General features: G+C 37.6%; 1 protein-coding gene across 2 annotated transcripts in view; it reads left to right on the top strand.

Annotated features, from left to right (window-relative positions):
* The window catches only part of LOC125237702 (nucleolar protein 4), a 297,005-nt gene that overhangs the window by 223,602 nt on the left and 64,877 nt on the right, over positions 1-8,526 (top strand). The gene's annotated exons all lie outside the window — the stretch shown is intronic.

Here is an 8,526-nt window from a genome sequence, read left to right as displayed (position 1 = left end):
CATCTATACCTACTGAAAAACGTACGATACACGTGCAAGAAAATTCGTTACTCTTGTCAATTTGAAGTATTCCTTTCGGTCGTGTTTCTGGCATATCGGCAATATTGTTCTAACGTATTCTAGTAATAGCGTATTCTAACGACAAGAACTGATGGTAGAGGGTCTGATGCCTTGATGCTTAGATACAATGTTAACGCGACGGGTTTGGCTGTTTATTACAGGGATCAATTAAAAATAGCGCTGGCGGCGTTATGGTACGAATAGTTTGTCTACAGATTTACTTCTTTTGATATCAGGACATTTAGTGGCACAACTTTATATCTAACTGCTACACCGTGTGTTTATTGAATCCCGTTAACTTTAAAGGAAGATTCTTTAGTTAAAATACAATCAATTTATCTAAGAAACTCTATAGCGTCTTAACTCTTACGGTTATCGCATTATTAAAAAAATAAATTTTATTACTGAACACGTGTGTGGCATCCCTTACCACCAAGCTTACCACTTTCTAATGTTATTTGTTTTGGCATGTGCCGTCAAACACGGCGTGACTTTAATGTTATGATTAAGGCTCTCACACTAATTGACTCCATATTATGTATGGATATAAAAGAAAATAATTTATAAACTTGCAGATTTATGTGTTCTGCCTACCTTTTATGGGATACAGGTACTAATTGTATGAATTACGATGTGTACTAAGTGTACGACGCTTTGTCTTGTCTGTATTTTTCATCCGTATCAGTCAAAACCAAGCCCAACAAAAAATATTTCTTAGAAAATAAGCAAAAAAATCAAACGTTCATGATTCCCTTTTTCTCTGGACAGAACAAAGTTTCCTTATTCAACGAGCCCGGGGCACTTCGGAAAACCTTTCCCCCTTGTCCATTTGTGCTTTAGTTTTTAGAAAAAAATATTTAGTGATTTCTACCTAAGACGGTAGGTTGAAGAAGGGTTTTAAGTAACGTGAAGAGAACTGTTTTTTTTTAATTAATTAGAAATCTGAGATACTTTTGCCACTTTACCTAAGGATCGCGTTTGATCAAATATATAGAAACGAGGCGCATTCCTAGCACATAGTCTGGCTCGTGTAGGTGAACACATGTTGTGGCTTGTATGAGTGAGATATGACAGGTCGACTGTTCGCGTTTTTGATAGACGAGCGCTGTGAGGTAACCGAGGGGGGTGGGCGGCACTTTCAGCGGGGAGCGGGAGTGGCCATACTGTACGATAGTACTCCTTTATTATACTATGCGCTTTTTACTGAGATATTGGAATAGTTCCTATAAGGCCCTAGTTACCCTTCGGGTTCGGGGTCGGAAGTAGTCGCTTTCCTTAAACTAGTGGCTCTCAGTTACACGGTGTATATTTTCTATGTATATGTCTATATAAGTATGTATTTATCTATTTTGAGTATGTATATCGTCGCCTTGCACCTATGGTACAAGCTTTGGCTAAGAGAGTATCTGTGTAAGGTGTCTCCAATATTTATTTATTTATGCCAAGGAGAATGATGATATTGATGATGATGAATCTGATGGGTTAAATTGTGAAAGTAGGCGAGAGGCTGACAACCTGTCACTGCAATGTCAGATTTGGATTTCTATCAACCCCTTTTTGCCAAGAGTGGTACTGAAACTTAGTAGTTCATATGTCATGTGTTCTGCCTACCCCTTCATAGGATGCAGGATGCAGGCAGTGATTATATGTATGTATGTATATGTATAAATCAGGAATATTTTTATAGCTACATGGTCTATGGTACTGTTTATAAATAAATATTATATGAGACATGCTTACACAGATTGATTGAGTCCCACGGTAAGCTCAAAGAGGCTTGTGTTGCGCGTACTCAGACAACGATGACTCAGGAACAAATATCTGTGCTCATCAACTCATCACACACAATTAGTCAAACGCTACGTATTCAAACTAAATAAGGTTTTTTGCCAAAAAATCATTTTTGACCCAAGCTTTTATCGCCGACTGTACCTTTCTTTCCAACAACCATCTATTGCTCTCCGAGACGTTTCTAAAACACCACTCGAGCGAAGGATACGATGTTTCTGACCAGGTTCTCGCGATCGCTGCTCCGTATCGGATCAGCTCCATTGTCTCATGATTTACATCACCAAAATTTCAACTCAATCGGAAACAAAGAAATGGGTCAAATTTAGCTTCTACGTTTAGACAAACTAGCATACTAACAGAGGGAGCGAATTGAATAGCTTGTAAAAAAAATGCCCTTACCGGATTCGAATTCGAACCCAGGAGCTGCAGCTTAGCACGCAGAGTGCTACGCCAGGTGAACGTCGTCAGTGATTTACTAATATGGAATTACTATGCCAAGTACTGAGGAGTGACGTCACGGTCTATTCATTTCTCTTTATATCTAATTCTCTTGTGGCGTATTCAATTCAATAAGAGTTTTGAATGATTCACGGCTATTTCTCATTAAGACTTATAATAAATGACCGAGATATACCGTGATTACCTTTTTGATTTTTGTCGAGCTCGCGATATTTCGACGCAGTTGCATGCATCATGATCACGGAAAACTGACGAAGGCGGGTGGATGTTAATATCGGGAGCTCGACAAAAATCAAAAAGTGATAAAATTCATATAAGTTTTATTCAATTCAATGGTAATCATGTACATATTTCGTGCAGTTTTCCGCTAAAAAAAAACTTTGCACTAAAAGTACCAGGGTGACATAACCGCTGAGACAGTTAATGCTTAGCACCAGAGGCCGCAGCAGGCAGGCGCGGCGTTTAGGAAATTGTCGTTTTTATACGGCTTCCACCCTCATGGAGCGTTCCTGGGGATTGTCCAGTTCTGACTGATTCTTTCATAACATAACAAAGAATCTTGAAAATATACACGAGAAAGGGTGTAACATAAAGGAAATGAGTCTTTACAGAGTATTCTCATAAATATAATAGAAGAGTAAAATGATAATTATGTTTATTGTTGAGTAACTTATTGACAAACAAAAAATATTCAATAAAATAATTTGATTTGTTCCTAATGCAGTATAGATGGCAGCACCATCTCTCCTCGCTCTTCCTCGTAATCCTGCAAAGAGATTCATATCAGGAAGGTGCGAGCACTCAAATTGTTCGCCCTTGAGAGTTGTAGTCAAAAGGCGCCTGAGCCTTATCAAGTTATCAGAGATAACATAACATTAGAGAGAAATTTCGTCGGGTACCACGGCGGGCGTGTGGTCTGAGTGAATAGAGACGTTGAGCCGCGTAAGCTGAAGACCCGATTGGTTGATTTAACTCAAGCCGTACCAGTGGGCCTTGCCGTTTTTCTTTCGTGTACTTGTAATCTTCTATTTCAATTTATAATTTATATATATATATAGTAGTGTAACTATTTGAAAAAAAAAAGAATAAATCAAGAAATATTCAATAAAATAATTTGATTTGTTCCCACTAGATTTGTATTTATTGAGGTACCGTTACGTTTAGCACTAACCGAGAGTAGCGAAGTTGCAAAAGCATGAACTTTGCAAAAACACATACCGTGACTATTAGGACAAGTTGGAATAAAAACTTTGTAATAACCTAATCTATGAAAATTTAACTTATACATACATACATACATACAATCACGCCTGTATGTCCATAAAGGGAGTGAGGCAGAACACATGAAACTACTAAAGCTTCAGTGCACTCTTGGCAAATAAGGGGTTGAAAGAAAACGAAACTTGTGACATTGCAGTGACAGGATTGCCAAGCCTCTCGCCATACGCCACAATTCCAACCCATATCCCATAGTCGCCTTCTACGACACCCACAGGAAAGAAAGAGGGTGGTGAAATTCTTAACCCGTCACCACACGAGGCACAAAATTTAAATTTTGAAAAAACTTCGTTTCGACCGCGACATAGTAGACCGATTTTCATGCAAACATAGGCTAAGAACACTCCCGACTAACTCAGCTTTCAGATAAAAAAAAAACTAAAAATCTAAATCGGTTCATCTGTTCCAGAAGCTACAATGCCACAGACACACACACAGACAGACAGACACGTCAAACTTATAAATTATTACGCCCGTCGTTTTTGTATCGGGGGTCAAAAAATATTGTCAATTGGTCTACATACAACACCAACGCTCAATAATTAGCTACGACTAGCCAAGGCCTACGCTACGAAATTTTTGGGGAAATGCTACGAGCTGCGTCAGGCCTCTACGGCGTAGTGGAACTATAAAAATTTAAGCGTTTAGATAGAACAACAGCACAAGTGGGAACAAATCAAATTATTTTTAACAAATATTTTGATTTTGTGTTTTTATGTAGTCACACTACTATATATAAATTAAAAATCCGAAATAAGATGTCATATAATTATTAAAGAAAAAAATGTATTGCTAAAAGACGCCGTGGTTCGAATCCGGCCTTCACCACTGGTGGTGCTCAAATGTCATTTTTTCTTTAATATATATGACATCTTATTTCGACGTTTGAATAGAACTCAAAACTTGCACGAAAAGGTATGTATTCTTTTCTTTGTGTGTGTGCATGTTATGTTTCATTGTTTATGTATTTGTCAACCCCTATACACCGTGTTTGTATTGAATTTCGTTAACTTCAGCATATGTAGTTAGGTCCATTATAGGAAACAAAATAGCATTAGTTAGTCTCTCTACTTCGCATTTTTTTCTAATAAACACACCATACACCTGCGATAGATGTTACATTAGTTGCTGTTGAGAAACGAATTTAAGAAACGCACACTATGCCATTCTGTTTCCTATAATGGACCTAACTGTATGCTGTAGTTAACGGAATTCAATAAAAACACAGTGTATATTCATGTACATATAACAAACATTCATCATCACATTTAGAAATTTAAAGTATGTGAGATGTATTTATGACGTATGACTATGATTTAATTTTGTAAATGTACACCATCTTATCCGAAAAGATTTATAAAATTTCATAACATATTTGTGGCACTGAATCTTGACAAGTTTCATGTGCTCTGCATTTACCTTTGGGAAACAGGCGTGATTGTATGTATAATTCACGATGAGATACCTTTTCAAAGGCTAGCTACTGCATCATTAATATACATAACATAATGCATAATTACAATACAATAATCCAATCTAGAACGCCTAAACATATACTTTATATAATTATACATATATACTCACAGTTGAGCTAAATTAGTCCTGATAATGTTTGTAATAAGCGGCCTGTAGGGACCAGGGGTTGAGGACACCTGATATAGTAATTATATGTTAGCTATATAGCTATATATCTATTTTAATGTTAATGTTACTGGCAGTGAAGGAAATTTGGGCGTTTGTGTAATGACTAATATTTTCATTAAATTATTGAAAGGAAATACATTAAAACCTTGGGTAGGTCGATATTATCGATACCGCTATTAAAATAAAATAAAAAACAAATTAATTAAAAAAAAAACTGATATAGGTATTGGGCGGACTTCCATTAAACATGGCTAAGAACACAACTGAGTAATTCAGCTTTCAAACAAAAAAAAACTAAATCTAAAGCCGTTCAGGAGCTTCATGATGCCATAGACATACACAGATATACACGTCAAATTTATAACACCCTGTCGTTTTTACATCGGGGGTTAAAAATGGTAGTGCCCTTATAACTTTATACATTCTTTAATGAATCGCGTAAAATAAAATACATATATTACGAGTCAAATGAAAAAATGAACGTGTGGTGATAGGTCTCTTGACAAACCTTTTCTCCCGTGGGAGTCGTATAGGCTTGTGTCGTTCACGAACTATGAACTGTTAGGAAAAAAATCCCATCAATGACCGAAATGAACTGAATCTTTCCGTGGTCTGAGAATCGGTCTTTGCTCATTTAGTTCAGTATAGGATCGGCGAGCGCGAGCGGTTTGGATCGAGAACGAATGTGTGACTGCGCCGACCGAGAGCGAGAGCTACTTAGCAGAGCAACAAAAAAAGTCAAGTTTTCATATTAAACTTCGGTTACTTACAACCTTTCGTCCCGGAATGTTACTATCTGTGGACTATTCGTATCATTTTGACACTATTCGGTCCCATTCGTTCTGATCTTTCCGACCGCAAGTGGTCGCTGGTCTGGCTGAACTAAATGAGCAAAAGACCTAAAAGAGCGAACTAGTTCGTGGGAGCGATTGAACGAGATCGGAGCGCTCTGATCAACGAACGAAACGGCACAAGCCTAGAGTCGTAGAAGTCGACTGTAGGATATTGGTTCCATTTGTGGTGTTGACGATGGACTGGCAACTTGTAACTGCAATTCGGTTTTCTTTCAATCCCTTAATTTCCAAGTATTGTACTGAAACTTGAGCAGTTTCATGTGCTCTGCCCACCTCGTTTGGGAATAAAGGCGTGAGTTTATATATGTACACTATGTACAGGCGCGATCTACCTACATTAGATATTTTCTAGCTAGCTCAAAATAATTAAGGTATAGCGGGACAAATCTCGACTGGGGCAAATGTAACTGGTCAATTTTTTCCATGTTTTACAATGTTTGCATTATTAAATAGAGTGTCCACCAGTTATATATGGTAGGCGTGTTCAGTGGATACATGTAGAACTCAAAATCATAGTGAAATAATAGAAAAAATGGATTAGTGTCAATTGCCCCCAGTCTAGATTTGCCCCACTTGTACTTTATCACCAAATAGATAATCCTACTTCCCACAAGTGCCAGCAACATAAGATCTACACATATACGTATACGAAGTAGGCACTTATATGTGTATTCGATATAGGGTAGTTTGTGCCGCGAGAGCAAACACGACATCTCGCCGGCACGCATCCCTCTTGATTATGTTTTCCTGGTATTCTGGTAGTGATATACCAGAGGCAGCTTCCTCTTTATTCCCAGTGGGTCTACTTTTTATATCTTGCTTAATATATAAAGATACTGCGTGCATGCACAAAAGTATACACCTACAATAGACTTGTCGTGTCTTGACATCTTAACAGCGAAAAAGTAACGACTTTTAATATTGACATATTAACGAAATTATACACATACATCATCATCTGAATTATGTCACTTTGATATGTCAATTTCCAAAATTAAGTTACTTCAACAAAAACGTCACTTTTGTAATTGACATCCGATCCAAATCGTGTTTAGAGCTAATATTCAACGTTTTTTGAATAATATAGTATTTTTTTCTTGGCCTATTTGAGGGGCCCACTGCTGGGCAAAGGCCTCTCCCCTGGCTCTCCATAAAATCTATAATGCCATATGAATTTATAAAAATCTAATAAGTCAAATCAAAGTTAGTAAAGTGAATCTAACTTTAGTGGTACACTCGCCAAACCAAAAACTGAAATTTGAAGGCAAGTAACTCTGTATTATATTTAATTATAGGGGTAATAGAGGCTTTAATTATTACGTGAACACAATTTCAGTCTATGGAATCACGCTTACATATGAGCTTACGATATAATATGGTGTAGCTATGTGTGTAAATCATCCCACAGTAGCCTGTTTGACGCGTGTGTGTCTGTAATTACATCATTATCTCTTTATAACTATGTATCCCTGGTATTGGTATATGGAACAGATATATATCTATAGGTATTATGGATATTGACTTATTAGGCATGTATATGGGCTCTCTTGACTTGAATTAGTTGAGAATGTGACCTCTTCACATTTTAGTTATGATTTGAAAATAGAACATCTACTAGGAATTTTTGACTTTTAGGATACTTTGACCAGCGTACACATACACACATTCGGCATAAAAAGGTACCTAAGTATTTTTTGTTCTAGTAATTCATCGTCTCGTCAACTGTGTATGTTCTAAAGAGTATCTCACGCTCTATTTAAGTCATATTATGTATTATATATAAGACTGAGGAAGTTAATCCTAATTTTATACTTAGCTATAGCTACTTCCTTAAGGAATATTGGGTAGCCTGATTTGCCGTAAGCGATTTTCCGTCCGTTATTTAATATTATGCATTTTGAAGGCACACGTATGAATTGGTTAAGTTAAGAATTAAGAATGCGCAGCGATTCTAAGTTGTAAACAAGTTAGTTGATTAGTTATAGCGATCGGCGCCTGCTGAATTTTTAGTCGCATTAGCTACTGCAGAGTCAGCGTGGTGAACGCTAACCGGGGCAGTACACATAGGTACATTATCTGCAAGCGATACATTTTTTTTCCGAATCGATTGTGCCCACATTGGGCTCAGAATGTGCGTGTGTTTCAACTGTTTCAAGTGTCATTGATGCAATTCGGTGTGGGTCGGGGGCGTGGGGCTGGCCGGACACCGGCGCCGAACGCCGCGCCAGTTCGCGACTACTCTCCGACTCGAGCACACGCTCGTCGCAATTTTATTCTCGACAACTTGCCGAAACTCGAGCTGCGAAAACTAAACGCTAAACAGACATTTTTGTGAACTATAAAGGTTTGTCACAGTGCTTCAATTGCATTTCGGATAATAATTGCGTGTGGAAAAAAGTTGCAATTAGGTGGACGGCGCGCGAAGTTTATCATCTTGACA

This window comes from Leguminivora glycinivorella, chromosome 22 (assembly GCF_023078275.1).
Source record: "Leguminivora glycinivorella isolate SPB_JAAS2020 chromosome 22, LegGlyc_1.1, whole genome shotgun sequence".
Taxonomy (NCBI): domain Eukaryota; kingdom Metazoa; phylum Arthropoda; class Insecta; order Lepidoptera; family Tortricidae; genus Leguminivora; species Leguminivora glycinivorella.
The sequence above is the reverse complement of the archived record's forward strand: the minus strand, read 5'-3'. Positions and strand labels throughout refer to the sequence as shown.